This window comes from Pteronotus mesoamericanus, unplaced genomic scaffold (assembly GCF_021234165.1).
Source record: "Pteronotus mesoamericanus isolate MK-2021 breed Mesoamerican mustached bat unplaced genomic scaffold, CSHL_Meso_final scaffold_85, whole genome shotgun sequence".
NCBI classification, from domain to species: Eukaryota; Metazoa; Chordata; class Mammalia; order Chiroptera; family Mormoopidae; genus Pteronotus; species Pteronotus mesoamericanus.
The window spans coordinates 23,167,571-23,175,893 of NW_026555329.1; the positions used below are offsets into that span (position 1 = coordinate 23,167,571).

Consider the following 8,323-nt stretch of genomic DNA (forward strand, 5'->3'; position numbering starts at 1 on the left):
TTAAAGGCAGAGCTTACAGGATTTGCTAATAGTTTAAATTTTGCCTGTGAGAGAAAGCAAGCAGTCAAATTTGACTATAAGGTTTTGGGATGAATATGTAGAAGGATGGATTTTCTGTCCATTGTTACAGTCTTTGGTTTAATGTCTGTTTTGTCTGATATAAATATACCTGCCCATGCTTTCTTTTGGTTTTCATTTGTATGGAATATCTTTTTTCCATTCCTTCACTCTCAGCCTATGTGTGCCCTTGAAGATGAAGTAGGCATCTTCTAGGAAGCATACAGTTTTGTTTTTCATTCATTCACTCACTCTGATAAGTATGGAATTACTCTTGCCATTTTGTTAATTAGGTTCTTGTTGTTTTGCAATTCCTTTATTCCTTTCTTTCTTGATCTTTTCTTTTGTGATTTCATGATTTTTTGTAATGGTATGCTTAAAATTCTTTATCTTTTCTGTATCTACTATAGGTTTTTGCTTTGTAGTTATAGTGTTTACATAAAAAATCTTATATTTATAATAGTTTATTTTGCTCTGATAACAACTAAACTTCAAAGGCATTCAAAAGCTCTATATTTTTACTCTCCACCTCCCTGATATTTTATATTTTTGATATTACAACTTATGTCCTTTTACTTTGTGTACCCATTAACAAATTGTTGTAATTCATTATTTTTAATATTTTTATCTTATAATATTTAAACTAGAGTTATAAGTGATTTACCCATCACCATTACAGTAAAATATTCAGTATTTAACTATATCTTCACTTTTACCCATGATTTTATATTTTTGTATGTTTTTCTCTTATTAATTAGTGTCCTATGGTGTCAGCTTAAAGAACTCCCTTTAACATTTCTAGTGGTCATGAACTCTTTCAGCTTTTGCTTATCTGTAAAACTTTGTCTTTCCCTTTAATTCTGAAGGACAACTTTGCTGGGCAGAATATTTTTGGTTGGCAGTTTTTTCTTTCAGTACTTTGAATATACCATGCCATTTCCTTCTGGCTTGCAAAGTTAGTGATGAAAAATCTATGGGGGTTCCTTTCTATGCTACAATTTGTTTTTCCCTTGATGCTTTTAAGATTTTCTCTTAGTCTTTAACTTTTGATAATTAATTATAATATGTTTGGGGGCTGGTCTCTTTTGTTTGATCTTATTTCTACTCTCTGGAATTCTTGAATATGAATCTCTATTTCTTTACCTAGGTAAGGAAAGTTTTCTTCCTTTATTACTTTGCATAATATTTCTGACCCTTTCTCTCTCAGTTCTCCCCTGGGGCCTCTATAATGCTTATATTGGTCCTTTTGATTGTGTCTCACAAGTCCTTAGCTATCTTCATTTTTTTCCCATTTTTAATTTTGTTCCTCTGATTGGATGAATCCTGCTGACTTGTCTTTGAGTTTGCTGATTCTTCTGTTATATCTAACCTGCTGTTGAATCCTTCTGTTGAATTTGGCAGTTCAGTTATTCTCTTCTGGAGCTCTAAGATTTCTGTTTGGTACTTTTAAAATGTTTACTTTTTGTTGAAGTTTTTACTGTGCTCATGCATTGTTCTCCTGGCCTTGGTGAGTACCTATATAATTGTTGTCTTGAACTCTATCAGGTGAATCACTTATCTCTGCTTCATTAAACTCTGTTTCAGGAGTTTTATTTTGTTCTATTGTTTGGAACATATTCCTCTATTTCTTCATTTTCCTGGGCTTTCTGTGTTGTTTTGTGTGCATTAGATAAAACAGCCACCTTTCCCTCTCTTGATAGAGTAGTCTTGTGTAGGAGATAAATCTCATCAAGCATCTTGGCCTTCGTTCCTGGTTGTCTCTCAACCTTTGTTCCAATGGGGAGGATCACAGTCAGCACCTAGATATGTATTAAACTAGATACCTAACCATCAGGCAGCAGCTTTTGAAGTAGTAAATAGACCATTTCCAGCACAGAACTAGGAGGCAGCTGTTTCTGCTTCCTCCCCCTGCCATGAGCCCTGGTGGGATAGTCATGGCAAGTACTTGCTCTGTTTTTTTTTTTAATTATATTTTTCAATTATAGTTTACATTTAATATCATTTTATATTAGTGTCAGGTATACAGTACAGCACAGTGGTTAGACATTACTATACTTTACTAAGTATTCCCCCTGATATCTCTAGCACCCACCTGGTAGCATGCACAGTTAATACAATATTATTGATTATATTCCCTATGCTGTACTTTATATCTTTGTGACTATTCTGTGACTACCAATTTGCACTTCTTAAACTCTTTACCCTTTTCATCTAACCTTCCAACCCCCTCCTATCTGATAACTATCAGTTTATTCTCTTTACCTATGAGCCTGTTTCAAGTTTGTCTGTTCATTTATTTTTCTTTAGATTCCATATATAAGTGAAATCACATGGTAATTACCTCTCTCTCACTTATTTCACTAATATCCTCTAGGTCTGTCTAGGCTATTGCAAATGGTAAGATTTCATTCTTTATGGCTGAGCAATATTCTGCTGTATATATGTACCACAGCTTTAAAAAAAATCCACTCATCTATTGAAGAACACTTGGGTTGCTTCCATAGCTTGGTTATAATAAATAGTGCTACAATGAACATAGGGGTTCATATATTCTTTTGAATTAGTGATTTGGGATTCTTCAAATATATATCCAAAAGTGGAAACACTGCGTCATAAGACAGTTCCATTTTTATTTTTTTGAGGACTCTGTTTACTCTTCTCCATAGTGGCTGCACCAATCTGCAGTTCCATCAACAGTGAGTAAGGGTTCCCTTTTCCCCTCATCCTCTTGTATATTTGTTGTTTGTTGATTTATTGATTATAGCCTTTCTAACATGTATAAGGTAATATTCATTGTGGTTTTAATTTTTATTTTTTTTTGATGATTAGTGATATTGAACATCTTTTTATATGTTTATTGGCCATTTGTATGCTCTGTTTAGAGAAGTGTCTAGTCAGGTTCTCTGCCCATTTTTAAATTGGGTTGTTTGTGTTTTTGGTTCTGTGTGAGTTAGTTATACATTTTAGATATTAACCCCCTATCAAATGTCTTATTATTTATATAATCATGAGCAACTCCATGAGGTAGGCATTATCCTTTCCTCTGGTTTACAGATGAAGAAACAGAGGCACAGAAAGGGTACAGAGCTAATAAGCTAAGGAACAAAGACATCAGCCCAGGTGGTCCATCTCCAGACCTAGTGCTTTTATCCACTATGCTACTGTTTTCCTTATCAATACATCTAGCAAAATTGCATGAAGTTCCCAAAGAGAAGCAGGAACTTAATAAAATGAATATGACATTGCAAAGGAGGTAGAGGAAAAGTAGAGGGATTTTTTCTTCCTTTTCATGTTAATGAGATAAAAATGTTGTCTAAAGTGGATATGTCATGATACAGCAGGATAAGCATAATGTTTAGAATTATGAGGGTAACAAAAAAGTAGCAAAAAACTATCTCTGGATAAAAGAACTTGGGTAAGAAGGGTTGAATTTCAATATTACCTGAGTTGCCATCATGTTTACATGTTACTTTTATAAAAAATAAGAGACTATATTTATTTAGAAATATTTTCAACTGTGTAAGGGCATCAAAACATGAAATTAAAAATTATTTTTACATATTTTATGTATTTGCTAAACATTTGCCTTATCAGGATCATTATTCATAGCTCGAAGCCCTGTTAAAAAGAAAAATCAAGAAGTATGGATTTTGGTCCTGGCCAGGTAACTCAGTCGGTTAGAGTGTTGTTCCAATAGGCTAAGGTTGCAGGTTCCATCCTTGGTCAGAACACATATAAGAATCAACCAATGAATGCATTAATAAATGGAACAACAAAACAAATGTCTTCTCCCTCCTTTAAAAAAGTGGAAATTTTTACTTTGCAACGGCATGGATGGATCTGGAGAAAATTATGCTAAGTGAAATAAGCCAGTCAGAGAAAGACAAATACCATATGATTTGGGGAATCTAATGATCATACTGAATTAACAAGCAAAGTAGAGACAGACTCATAGATGGAGAGCAGGCTGCCAGCTCTTGGGAGAGCGGGGGGTGGAGGGATTGAGCAAAAAAGAAAAAGAACGCATGGACACAGACAGCAGTGTGGTGATTGCCATGGGGGGCTGGGGGTGGGTGGAGGTGAAAGAGGGTATAAGGGGGATAAACGGTAATAGAAAAAAATACAATAAAATAAACTATTACAATAAATAAATAAAAATCAATAAGAAAGAAATATGGATTTCTTTTTCATCCTCACCTGAGGATGTTTATTGATTTTAGGAAGGAAGGGAATAGGAGAGAGAGTGAGAGAAAAAAAAATTATGTGAGAAAGAAACATGCATCGGTTGCCTCGTGTATGTGTCCCAAATGGGGATCGAACCCACAATCTAAGTATGTGCCCTGACCAGGAATTGAACTTGCAACCCTTTGGTGTATGGGATGATGCTCCAACCAAATGAACCACCCAGCCAGGGCAAGAATTATGAATTTTAAGAATGTGTCCCTGGCAATAAATCCAGACGTGGCATAGAGAGGGTTTGGGACTATGAGAAGCAAAGCAGATTTCAACTTTATCTATGAGAAGCAGTTCTGACTACAAAGGGTGGGCAATTTTCTAAAGCCAGAGTGCAGGCACTCTGATCCTCTGCAACTGTCATAAACAACTTCGAGTAAATGAATCAACATCACGGTCCCTGGAGGAGTCCATAGTGTCTCTGTAATGGTGTTTTTTGTTTTTACAGGTCTAATCTCATAAATGTTGCACTAGGCTCAGTGCTATGCATTTTTAGGCACAGTTATCGTATTTTTTCATGTTTTTACTTCATAAAAGCAAACACTTTTATGTTCCCTTTAAAATGAGGATTTATTTTGAATTACATAGTGAAGGCAATCAAAGCACTGCTGCTTCAGGCAGTCATTAAGCATACATACTACGCATGTGCGTGCTCTGTCTCCACCATCACCGATGTATCTGTGTTATTTATCATCTGGCTATCTGTCTGTCCAGCTACCTCCTTACCTACCTGTTTTAGTTTGCTCAGGCTGCTATAAGAAATTATCATAGACTGGGGGACTTAAACAACAGACTGTCATTTCTTGCAGCTCTGAAGACTGAGAAACCCAAGATTAAGGCAGATTCATTTTGTAGTGAGGTTTCTTCTTCTGGCTTTCAGACAGCCACCTTCTTGCTGTGTCTTCACATGGCAGAAGGAGAAAGCCCTGTGTCACATTCTCTTCTTTTAACAGCACTAATCCCATCATGACAGCTCCATTCTCATGACCTCTTCTAAACATAATTGCCTCCCAAAGGTCCCATCTCCAAATATCATTGCATTAGGCTTAGGGCTTCAACATCTGAATTTCTTTTGGGCAGGTCGGGGTGGGGGATTCAGTTATAATTCTATCTTCTATTTATCTATCTGTCTACCTACCTACCTACCTACCTACCTACCTATTATTTGTCTGTGTATCCATCTCTCCTTATTTATAAAACAATAACAAGATGGCCTATAAGTCATTCCATACATTATTTTATTTTATCCTTCCAAAGATCTTGCAAGGAAAATAGGTCACAGAAAAAAGCACAGAATCCACCGAGATACTTGGAGGTTGAGTCATCTGTGATTACACAGCATATAAAGGGTGAGGCAGGGAATTCCACACCCATCTTCCAAGTCCTCTCCTCCCTCCCACTTGACTCTGTTCCAGCCCCGTTTGCTTACTGACTGCTCCCTGAGCTCCCTGAGCACAGGAGGCATTCTTCCTCTGGGCCCTGCAGTGCTTATTTCCATCATCTGGAAGACTTTCCCCTCTGGTGTCCGACTCAGCTTGGTCCTTCTAGACTATTCAAATTCCACCTTCCCAGTGAGCTTATCTTGCCCACTGGTTAAACTGAAAACACTGCTTTTTTTCTCCCGACAATCTCAGTGTTTCATATACTGCTTTATTCTCCATAGCATTTGTTACTAGCTACCCTGACGGATAATTTTACTTGTGTCTATTGTTTCTTCTCTCCCCCCTCGAACCAGAATGTAGGCTCCACAAAGTCAGGAATTTTGCCTTTATTAAGTCTAGTGGAGACTCTGTAGAACTGTAGGGTCAGCCAGAACTGGGTGCAATTTTAACTTGTATGAATTAATATTTTAACAGTTTAGATTAGAGTCAAGCTGGCTATTAAAGATGATCTTTTCTGATATTCTTAAGCAGCTTGGTAAATTCTAAGTAAACATAAATTTTCTTTTGTAAAACTTTTTTAATTTTATTGTATTTTTTTCCATTACCAATTATTCCTCCCATACCCTCTTCCACCTTCCCCTCTTCCCCTACAAGTGCCACAGTGTTGTCCATGTCCATGAGTTATTCTCACTTTTTTTCTTTTTTGCTTGATCCCTCCATACCCCACAGCCCCAGAGCTGTCAGCTTGCTCTCTGTCTATGTGTCTGTCTGTATTTTGTTTCTCAGTTCACTTTGCTTATTAGATTTCACATATGAGTGAAATCATATGGTATTTGCTTTTCTCTGACTGGCTTCTTTCTTTCTTTTTTATTGATTAATTTATTTTTTCAAATACATTTGGCTCTGCCTTCCCCCACCACTTTCCCCTGCCCCCTCCCCCCCCAATCTTTCCCCACTTTGATTTTGTCCATGAGTCCTTGCTATATGTTCCTTGACTTGCCCCTTCCCTTCCTTTTCCCCCACCCACCCTTCACTCCTTCCCTCTTGTTTCTGTTGGTTTCTTTTTTCTTTCAGTGTTGCTGGTCTTATTTTCCTTACATCTTTGTTTTGTTGGTTAGGTTCCACTTATAGGTGAGATCATATGGTATTTGTCTTTCGCCCTCTGGCTTATTTCATTTAGCATAATGCTCTTTAGTTCCATCCATGCTGTTGCAAAGTGTAGTAGTTCTGTTTTTCTTTCTGCTGTGTAGTATTCCATTGTGTAAATGTACCATAATTTTTTGATCCCATCATCTACTGACGGGCATTTAGGTTGCTTCCAACACTTGGCTATTGTAAATTGTGCTGCTATGAACATTGGGGTGCATAGGTTCTTTTGAATTGGTGTTTTAGGATTTTTAGGGGATAGTCCCAGCAGGGGAATCACTGGATCAAAAGGCAGTTCCATTTTCAGCTTTTTGAGGAAATTCCACACTGTTTTCCACAGTGGCTGCACCAGTCTGCATTCTCACCAACAGTGGACTAGGGTTCCCTTTTCTCCACAGCCTCACCAGCACCTGTTGTTTGTTGATCTGTTTGTTGATCGGTTTATGATGGCCATTCTGACTGGTGTGAGGTGGTACCTCATGGTGGTTTTGATCTGCATTTCTCTGATGGCTAGTGATGCTGAGCATCCTTTCAAATGTCTCTGGTCCCTCTGTATCTCTTCCTTGGAAAAGCATCTGCCCCGGTCCTTTGCCCATTTTTTGATTGGATCATTTGTCTTCTTGGAGTGGAGTCATGTGAGTTCTTTATATATTTTGGAGATCAAACCTCTATCTGATGTATCATCAGCGAATATATTTTCCCATACAGTTGGCTCCCTTTTCATTTTGCTGATTTTTTTTAGCCTTGTAGAAGCTCCTTATTTTGAAGAGGTCCCACCTGTTTATTCTTTCCTTTATGCCCCTTGCTTTAGGAGACATATTGGTGAAAAAATTGCTGCTTGGGATATCTGAGAGTTTCCTGCCAATGTTCTCCTCTAGGACTTTGATGGTGTTGCGACTTATATTTAAGTCTTTTATCCATCTGGAGTTTATTTTTGTGTATGGTGTCAGCTGATGATCCAATTTCAATTTTTTGCATATAGCCGTCCAGCTCTCCCAACACCATTTGTTGAAGAGGCTATTATTACTCCATTTTATGCTTCTGCCCCCTTTGTCAAATATTAGATGCCCATATAGACCTGGGCTTATTTCTGGGCTTTCTATTTTGTTCCACTGGTCTATGGGTCTGTTCTTGTGCCAGTACCAGGTTGTTTTGAGTATAGTGGCTTTGTAGTAGAGTTTGATGTCCGGTATTGTGATATCTCCTACTTTGTTTTTCTTTCTCAAAATTGCTGCGGCTATTCGGGGCCATTTATGGTTCCATATAAATTTTTGAAATGTCTGTTCTATTTCTGTGAAATACGTCATTGGTATCTTAATAGGGATTGCGTTGAATCTATAAATTGCTTTGGGTAGTATGGACATTTTGAGGATATTAATTCTTCCAATCCATGAGCACGGTATATGCTTCCATTTATTCGTGTCTTCCTTAATTTCTTTCTTCAATGTTGTATAGTTTTCTGCATAAGGTCTTTTACCTCCTTGGTTAAATTTATTCCTAGGTAC

The 8,323-nt window shown here is 37.2% G+C and overlaps 1 pseudogene; it reads left to right on the plus strand.

Annotated features, from left to right (window-relative positions):
- Nucleotides 1-3,725, plus strand: part of LOC129063147 (40S ribosomal protein S8-like) — a 39,949-nt pseudogene extending 36,224 nt beyond the window's left edge.
- The last annotated feature ends 4,598 nt before the right edge of the window (nucleotides 3,726-8,323 follow it).